The following is a 9,625-nucleotide window of genomic DNA, read 5'->3' as shown; positions in this document are numbered from 1 at the left end:
TAGGAACCACAAGTAAACCTGCAGTCTGAAAGCAAAGTGTTCTATTAGGAAAATATGGAACAACAAGAGCTGTAATATAAGATGGATCTAGGTTGTTGAGAGCTTTGTAGGTTAGAATGACATATGACCATTATTGGAAAGGTGTCCATCCCACTGAATAGCATGGAGAAAACCTCCAGCTAAAAAAAGTTTAAATATTTATAGCACTGAATAGCTTTTCAGTCATTGGTCATTAGAATCATGTTGGGTTCATGTTGACCGTGTTCATAAAAACTGATACAACCTGAATAGTTGTTGTTGTTGTTGTTGTTGTTGTTCAACCAAACCGTTGTAGTTCTAAGTAACATGGGTTGTGTCAAAACCCACTGAAAAGCTTTGAGTTAAACAGATTTGACCACAGTTGTGTTTTCCTATGGTCAGGGATGAATCTTCATGCTCCAGCATCATAACTGCTTGCCTTGCTGCTGAGCTAACCTTCATGTATGCACCAATCACCCCCTGCCTCCCCCACCCCAAAGCCTGCCGCATTTCCTGTGCTGTGTTGTGATGGTTGTGTTGGCATGACCTGTGTGGCAAGACTTCCTCTAGCATGACAGGTTGTAACTGAAGGTCTCTTAGCAGGGTGAACCTGGAGTGCAGGGACCGCCAGGGCCTCCTGGACCACCAGGTACCCCAGGTCTTGATGGAGCTAGTGGCCTACCGGTGAGTATAATAATAAGTATAAGTGCTATGTGTTGTCATCAGTGTATGTTCCCATACAATGGCAAAATTAGTTCTCTTCATTTAACCTATTGCACCTGGGATACACCCAGGTGGAGCAGTGGGCAGCTATGTAAGCACTCAGGGAGCAATTAGGGATTTGGTGTCTTGCTCAGAGACACCACAACATGTGGGAATGGCTGGGGATTGAACTTGGGACTTTGGGGTCCCAGGTTGGCTGCCCTACCTCTGCCCCATCTCAGTCCCCGTACCAACCTGAATTGAGGACTTCAACATTAATACGCACAAAAATCACACTTAGATAACACAACAGCTGTCATCTTCTGTGTTATGACAAACACTCATTATGAAATGAAAGGCCATTTATTTACAACATCCAGACTCTGCCCTGGCACGCTGAGATCTTTCCTGGACTAGCTGTACGTGTCCTTTTTAAACCTGCTCAGTTTGTTTATTCTTGCTTTAAATTTTAGATCTAGCAGACTGGGAAACCAGAACGTTCAGAGTGCACCAACAATAACCATCACTGCAGCACATAGCTTTGGACAAGATCCAGAATTAAACTTGTTATTAGAATTTCTACTTCACATGGAAAGAACAAACCTGCCAAGATTCAGCCAAAAAAAGGAGAAATCTAACTTTGTAAGAACAAAACTTATGAAACTTTCAAAATTAGGCAAACCCAAAGAGTAATTAGCTGAACTTTTCTAACAAAATGTATTAAAACTTTGAAAAACAAGGGTGCAAATCTTGACTGTGGCAACTGAACAGTGAGTTCTACAGGTGTGTACAGTATATGAGGAGACTGACTGCTGAATAAACTCAACGAACAGTAAACCGCAGAGAAACAACTAAGACGTTAGGAAAAATGAAACAAGGGGAACAAAAGTAAACACCTTCCAAATAAAACAGGAAACTAATTTTCAGGGGAAACATAGCAGCTGATCTAATAAGGTTGAGTTTTGGAAAGGTGCTTTAATCAGTGAAAAATAAATATCTGAAAATGATTATCAGATACATATAAAGACACATTCGCTAACATAAATAAATTACTTTGAAATTCTATTATGGTTTGTCTCTCTCTCTTTTAATTCAGGGAAAACCAGGGGAGCCTGGCAAACCAGGAAAAGACCCAAGGGTGAGTCTGGTTTCATGACACCTTCATCCTCATCTTTTAAAGCCTTTTCAGTTTTGCTCCTCTGACTTTAATCTTATTTCTATACTATCTGCAGCTCTTACCTGGACTAAAGGTAAAAACACACTTTCTTTCCTCAAACAGTAAACTTAGATGGTAGAAAGCCTTGTTCAGCATTATCTTGACATACCACAAAGAGTTTAGAGTTAGACAAACACACTCAGGCCCAAACAAAACAAGACACATAAAATGAGAACCAATTCAAAAAGCCTCTTCGGAGCTGCAAAGTGATTCATCATGATCCGCGTTGCATCACTGAACTCCCTTCAGAGCAGGTTTGCATGTGATACTTTTACTGTCATGGTTTAATAAAAAGGAGAAATGCAAATTTGGATGTTGGAACAGTCTCATACGTAGATCATTCTGCAGAAAACAAACTCATCCCACAGCAGGAAGAACCTTTGAGTAATAAGCGTTGGCATTCGGAGTAACAGGAGTCAGAAAAACAGAAGACTGACTTTGGTTGGATCTTGATGATCTGCTTTGCAACTTTAAATTTCCTTTCAGCATTTAAAAAATATATTTCATTGCTTTTTTTATTTAAGTCCATCTTGTGCATGCCCACAAAACACAGAGCTGCTTTGAAATAATAAATAAAAAGATAATTAGGGGCAAAAATGAGAACGAGAACCTGAAGAACACAAATATTTCTTCTTAACTGAGTTGTGTCTAATAAACTGCAAAGTTTCAGTCAGTATCAGGTTTTAGTTTTCACATGAAGCTGAAAGGATCTGCGTTTCTGCATTTATGGATTGTTAAATGTTTGACAAAAAAATCTCTGCGTGTTTGAACTCCGCAGGGGGAGCCAGGTGTTCCAGGACAAAAGGTGAACTTCTTTTTTTACTTTCAAACATTAATATTTCGTGTATATTGAGGTTATATACCTTTTTAATCAGGTCTCTCTTGTAAATGAGTCCCCGAGGCTCAGTGGGATTAACCTGTATAAATTAAGAATATTATTATTATTATTTAAGTATATTAGTATATGTATAGTATTATTATTATAAATAAAGGTTGAATGAATGAATGTAGAGTTGGAAGTAGTTACATATTCACATGTTCCCCCCTTTCCCTACATTTGTCAGGATTTTTTAATTTAACTTGACTTTTTTTTTTTCTAAACATAACATAGGTAGATATGTGTAAACTAGCAGTCCTTTAAAACTCCTAAAACCAGTGGCTGTTTTTTCACCTTCTTCGTGTGGGATGACATAAAGTGCAGCAACTACTCTGCAGCAGTTTAAAAATCAATCTAAATCAAAACGTAGATCTTTAAAAAGGCACTTTGAATGTTATTAAATAATATTTTAAGTCTGTATCTCACTGGGCCCAGATTGTTGGCAACAAATTGCACTTGAGTTGCTCAGGCCTTGCCCTCGAGTTGCTGTTTTTTTTTCCAGAAACTTTTAAAGGAAAAAGATACTCTCGCAATAGCCATGAAGTCGTCATCTGGAACTTGTCTCATTTTAGGTTTCATGAGCTGGAAAATGCAAGAACTTGAGGATTTGAAACGTATGAAGCCAAATTATGTTTTAGGATTCGATTCAGTTCATTTTATTTATAGAGCACCAAGTTACAAGAGAAGTCATCTCAGGGCACTGAACAGAAACATTCATATATAAAAATAATAATTTAACATTTATCTGAGGAGCAGACTGCTTGAGTTTAACTCCATCACAGAACTCTCATCTTGAACAAGCATGAAGGCGACAGTGGAAAGGAAAAACTCCCTCATGAGGAAGAAACCTTTAACAGAACCAGACTCAGGAGGAGTGGTCATCTGCTTCAACCAGCTGGGTTTGAGAGGAACAGATACACAATGGCAGGTCAAGAATCACGTTAGAATAGAAATAGTATCAAATGAAAACTATTCAATTTGAACAATTCATTTAAGAAAATTAGGTCAATTTGTCCTCCAGTAGTCTAAGCCTATGGCAGAATAACAAGCCGACACTAACTATAGGATTTATCAAAAAGGAAAGTCTTAAGCCCAGTCTTAAAACTGGACAATGTGTCAGTCTCACAGACAGAAACTGGAAGTTGGTTCCACAAGAGAGGAGCCTGATAACTGGAAGATCTTCCTCCCATTCTGCTTTTGGAAACTCTAGGAACCACAAGTAAACCTGCAGTTTGAAGGAGAATAAATTGCAACCAAAATAAATGCAAAATATAATTAAGATACTTTGGTCATTGTGAGACAAAGATATACGTGCACATAATTCCCAAGGTGAAACAAATTGGCCCTGGGATTATAAAGATGTTTGAACTTGAAGGTAAATTATCAATGTTGCAATTTATTTCCTCATTTCAGTTTCAATCAAAGTCCAAGAACAAAATTGTTTATTTTCTTGCAACTTCGTTGCTTCAACTAGTTGCCAAAGCCACAGCCCAGAGTGATACTGGCTTTAAGCTTTGTTAAACACTGTTATAAAACAGGGAGCTGGATACAAATGCAGACACAGGAAGTGGGAAGGAGCACTTTAAGGATCAGGAACTTAATTAATAACTGAAGACAGAGCAAAGCATACACTGGGACTGGTCCATCACAGGGCCCATTTTACAGCACAGAGAAAAACTGTATATTTAAATGATGCAATTCAGGTCTGTCTGATACAGTTATTTGTTTTTAACTTTGACATAATTTTAAAATATTATTTGTTGTTGAAAGTTGTGCACTGGTTGTCTTCAGTTTTGTTTTTGTATGTTCTGATTGTTTAAACATCCTGCAAATCACAAGATGTCTCCAGATCAGTCAAGCTAAAACTTTATTTGATGCCCTACCAACTACCAACTTTATTTATTCAGCTTCCTGTTTGCTGTTAAGAGGCTTATGTGTCTCAAGAAGATAAACTTCAATTTTTTTTTCTTGTGTGTTTTCAAGGGTGACCGAGGTGATATCGGCCCTGCAGGTCCCGAAGGCTCAAAGGTATTTCACCCTCAGTCAATAGTACTTAAACTAAGTCTTTATATTTTACTCTAAGAAAAAATAATAAAACAAAAAGGTTTTACATTTCAAAACTGGGCAGGACAGTGGCTCAGGTGGTAGAGCTGTTTCCTCTCATCGAGAAAGTCGCCGGATCGATTCCTGGTCTGGGGGTCTTTTTGGGTGGAGTTTGCATGTTCCCTCCGTACATGTGTGAGTTTTCTCCGTGTACTCCAGTTTCCTCCCACAGATCAAAAACATGCATGTTAGGCTGATTGGTAACTCTAAATTGTCCCTAGGTGAGAGTGAGAGAGTGAATGGTTGTTTGTCTCATTTGTCTCTATGTGGCCCTGTGATGGACTGGAGACCTGTCCAGGGTGTCCCCGCCCCTCGCACAGTGATTGCTGGACATGGGCACCAGTGCCACCTCACTACTGGAAAATGAAGAAGCGAGTAAAGAGGATGGATGGATGGATGGATGGATGGATGGATGGATGGATGGATGGATGGATGGATGGATGGATGGATGGATGGATTTCAAAACTGCAAAAGGTTGTAGGTTATTTATTTTCTCCCAGTCGACCAAGGGGCATGTGCAACTAAGGAAGATTTCATGAAAAATCTCAAAACATACACAAACTAATCCCACCGTTGTTGGTCCATGAAGTGAGTTTATTTAATCTGTTTTTAGAAAATAAAATAAAATGATGGAGCAAAACTTGAGGGATGGTGGAGTGACTCATACACAACACTGAAAATCTCTGCAGCACAACCAGATTGGAAAAAATAGATTCATTCTGATAACTTCCACACCATGCATGTGCAGGGATTATTTGCAAACATGTTAGAGTCACGGCAGCACGGTGGCGCAACTGGTAGAGCTGCTGCCTCTCAGCGAGCAGGTCCCTGGTTCAAACCCCGGTCCAGGGCCTTTCTGGGTGGAGTTTGCATGTTCTCTCCGTGCATGCGTGGGTTTTCTCCGGGTACTCCGGTTTCCTCCCACAGTCAAAAAACATGCATGTTAAGCTGATTGGTAACTCTAAATTGTCCCTAGGTGTGAATGAGAGAGTGAATGGTTGTTTGTCTCGTTTGTCTCTATGTGGCCCTGTGATGGACTTGCGACCCGTCCAGGGTGTACCCCGCCCCTCGCACAGCGATTGCTGGACATGGGCACCAGCGACCCCCGTGACCCAAAATGGAATAAGCGGGTAAAGATAATGGATGGATGGATGGATGGATGTTAAAGTCACAGTTTTGCACAGAGTTCATCTTGATGCTCCATGTTGGGTTTTTGTGAAACATAATAGTTCTGGCATTTTCAAATAGAGTTCTATGAAAGCACAGATGCTGTTTTGTTGAGTCAGGTATAAAAGCAGCTTCCACCAGAGAATCTATGTTTTCATTGTTAGTTCATCATGATGTTTAGTTCTTGGACATTCTTGCTGAAAGTCATCAAAATGATTCATGATGCTCAACAATAATCTGATTGTCAGTAGGAACAAGGATTCTGGCAGTATTTATGGTTCTTCCTGCCCTCCCGTTTATTGTGGCAGCTGTGGCTGAGTGGTTAGAGCAGTTGTCCTCCAATGGGAGAGTTGGGGGTTGGATTCCCCCAGCTGAAGTGTCCCTGGGCAAGACCTGAACCCTTCATTGCCTCTGATGTGTGTCCCATCAGTGTATGAATGTGATAAAGCTCTGATTATTATCTTTAGAATGATTTGTTCAATTAGCTTTGTATAGATCTAGTAGAGTGCTGTATGAATGAGTAAATGAGGCACAGATTGTTGTAAAGAGCTTTGAGTATCTTGATAAGATAGAAAGGAGCTGTATAAGTACAGTCCATTTATCATTGTCCTCCTTGTGGATCCCATTTGTGGCACCATCCCATCACCTGGGAATCTTCTCTCTTGGTCATCTGGACTTTTTCAGTCATAGGACATGCTATTGTCTTTCTACGAAAAAAGGCAGGTGCCCTGCAAAAATAATACAATACTCACTAAGATGTAGAAAAGAATGTGGCTAAATATCCATATTTGGAATGAAAATCTTTCCATTGATCCATTTTCTTTACCTGCTTTTTCCTTTCAGAGTCACGGTGCACCCTATCTGGTGCCTGACCCCAGCAGCCATGTGTGATAGGCAGGGTACACCCTGAACAGGTCACAAGTCTGCGGCATCTCAATGTCACAGTTGTAAAAGTTGATTTAGAGTAGGTGATGTTCCATGTTGTCTGTGGAGACGTAGCTGTGAGGTTTTCACAGGAATGGGAAGCTCCGGCAGCGAGTAGATGAATTATAGTTTGTGTCTTTTCCTCTGAGTAGCGTAGGTCTCATGGCTATTTTTACAAGTGTTAAAACAAGCAGTTTAATCTGCTGCTATGTAAGATGTAGTGTGGTTGGATCACCCGGAGGACAGTGGAATATATTATATTTGACTGTGGATCATTCATATCCTGAGCAGTTTGCAAACTGTGAGGAAGAAAACAATTTCATGAATAATTGCAGCCGCACTGAAGTTTAACTTGTTGACAGTAGATTTTTATTCTTATTTGTAAAACTTGTGGAGGTTTTCATTTGTGTTCTGGGGTCAAATTGAAAATTAAGTCAACAATCTCCACACGTTTTATATCTATAAAACTCTGAGGGGAGAAACATTAATGTTGAAACTGTTTACAATATATGTGATAAAACAGCGACCTCACAAAAGGAAGCAGGTAGCATCTGCCACCACATAATGTTTGTGACATTCATACATCGGGACGTGTTTATTGGTTTATTGCATAATGGATTGAGGAGAACTGAGGAGAGGAACAGAACGCACACTAACACACATGCACATGGCCTGGATGGGAGCTTAAAAGCTTTAATCTTGGCTTTGAAGAAGTGCAGGGAGGGCGAGTGTGAGCGATGTCAGCTACGCTCTCCTCATACTTGTCCTCGCCACTTTTCCATTGCTCTTCAGTCTTTCTCTAGAGGACACGCAGGAGACAGAGCGTTATCTGTTTAACATTTACACTGTGGGAAGTGAAAACTGCACATTTTTATTCTTTATCTGTCATCAATCTGCTGCCGTCACACTGGAAGAAAACTACAGAATATGTTTCCTGACTGTCTGCAGCTCTTCTAAGGCTGTGACTGGTGGAAAAGTCCTTGCTGTTCTGCTTCTGTACAGAATATTTCCTTCTAGTCTTCAAGTTTTGCTCTATCTCCTACAATTTTCCCACGAAATCCACCCAGACTTTTTTGCTGTTGTTTTTTGCTGTAAGCTCCATGAGTACATCAGGCCAAGTGGAGGTCACTGAGCAGACGTGGAAGTGGCCTCCTCAGGCCATATTATCTCGCTCTTCATCGCTCAATAAACTTCAACGCTTCAAGTAGATTTGGTGCTCCATCTAGTGGACTTTCAGCTGCTGTTACAATAATTACTTCTCTGCTCTTCCTCACAGGGAGATAAAGGAGAAGAAGGAATAAAGGTAGGTTTTCTTCTTTGTTCTTTGATTCAAATATTATAATGAAAATAGCAATAAGTCAAAGACTCGTCCTGATTTTGGCGGTACGGAGTGAGTTTGTGACTTGGGGCATCCACGTCGAACAGAATGTGTTCACATAGACTCACCGTGTGGTCTGGTAGAAAACTCTGCAGGCGTACTGTTTACTGTTCTCCTAGACAACCACTTGCTGCTGCAGACATCTGATGTCTGAACGTTTAAATCTCCCGCTGTCAGGTCCCCGTCAGTCCCGAGCTTCTCCTCCTGTATTCTGATTTATCCCTGGTTGAAAAGACGAGCCTGCTTTGAACTGCCCTGCTGCTTCTCAGAGCTGATGTTTCTGTCCTCTTTGTAGGGGGTGAAGGAAAATGGGGGTTCCCAAGAGAGGGGAGAGACTGAAAGCCATGCACCGAGTTGTGTGTGTGTGTGTGCAAGTCAGGTTTATTTTATCTGTGCGTGGCAATATCACACACATCTCCTCTGCAGTGTGAACGGATCAAGCTCAGTTTAAAGTATTTTATTTATTTTTGATGAAAAAACACTGTGAATGTGGGGGAGCACCTCTGAACATTCAAAACTTGTCTGATGAACACTCATGATTCTGTGGTATAACTGGTTTTATGTCTCCAAGACCTCATCAAGGATTAATGACCAATTACACATTGTCCATGTGGAGTGTGTAGGCTTTGCTGTGAACAAAGTAGTTTATCTGAGTATTTGATCAAATTATCATCCATCCAGAGACAAACGAGACAAACAACCATTCACTCTCTCACTCACACCTAGGGACAATTTAGAGTCACCAACATGCATGTTTTTGGTCTGTGGGAGGAAACTGGAGTACCTGGAGAAAACCCACGCATGCACGGAGAGAACATGCAAACTCCACCCAGAAAGGCCCCTGGCCGGGATTTGATCCAGCAACCTTCTTGTTGAGAGACGAGCCACCGTGCTGCTGCCCATTATTTATCAACCTAATTATAACACTAAAGTCTGTGGATCAGTCCTATCTCTGAAGTTTCTCGTCTTTTTGTAATTACAAGTAAATAAATACCAACAGTATCAGGTAAAATTGTAGCTTAGCTTTTAGAATATTAATTAATAACAAAATAATTATAGTATTTTACATTTACATTACAGACAGTAGAAACAAAATATTTAGTTTTGTCTTGTTACAATGCACTAAATTTAGACATCAATTCTTATAGTTCAGGCCTGCAACACATTGCAAAACAGCTTTTATGTCATTATTATTATTATTATTATTATTATTATTATTATTATTATTATTATTATTATT

General features: G+C 40.0%; 1 protein-coding gene across 1 annotated transcript in view; it reads left to right on the top strand.

The window, feature by feature from the left end:
* Nucleotides 1-636: 636 nt before the first annotated feature.
* The window catches only part of LOC119407532 (collagen alpha-1(XIII) chain), a 35,602-nt gene continuing 26,613 nt past the window's right edge, over nucleotides 637-9,625 (top strand). Inside the window, exons 1-6 of the mRNA XM_037674357.1 lie at nucleotides 637-702; nucleotides 1,817-1,858; nucleotides 1,953-1,970; nucleotides 2,715-2,741; nucleotides 4,797-4,841; nucleotides 8,284-8,310. The gene's annotated coding sequence lies outside the window, so the exon portion shown is untranslated. The remainder of the gene's footprint in view (nucleotides 703-1,816; nucleotides 1,859-1,952; nucleotides 1,971-2,714; nucleotides 2,742-4,796; nucleotides 4,842-8,283; nucleotides 8,311-9,625) is intronic.

Source organism: Nematolebias whitei, chromosome 1, assembly GCF_014905685.2.
Source record: "Nematolebias whitei isolate Nwh7 chromosome 1, NemWhi1, whole genome shotgun sequence".
Taxonomy (NCBI): domain Eukaryota; kingdom Metazoa; phylum Chordata; class Actinopteri; order Cyprinodontiformes; family Rivulidae; genus Nematolebias; species Nematolebias whitei.
Note: the sequence above shows the minus strand (reverse complement) of the source record. Positions and strands in the feature narration are given on the sequence as shown.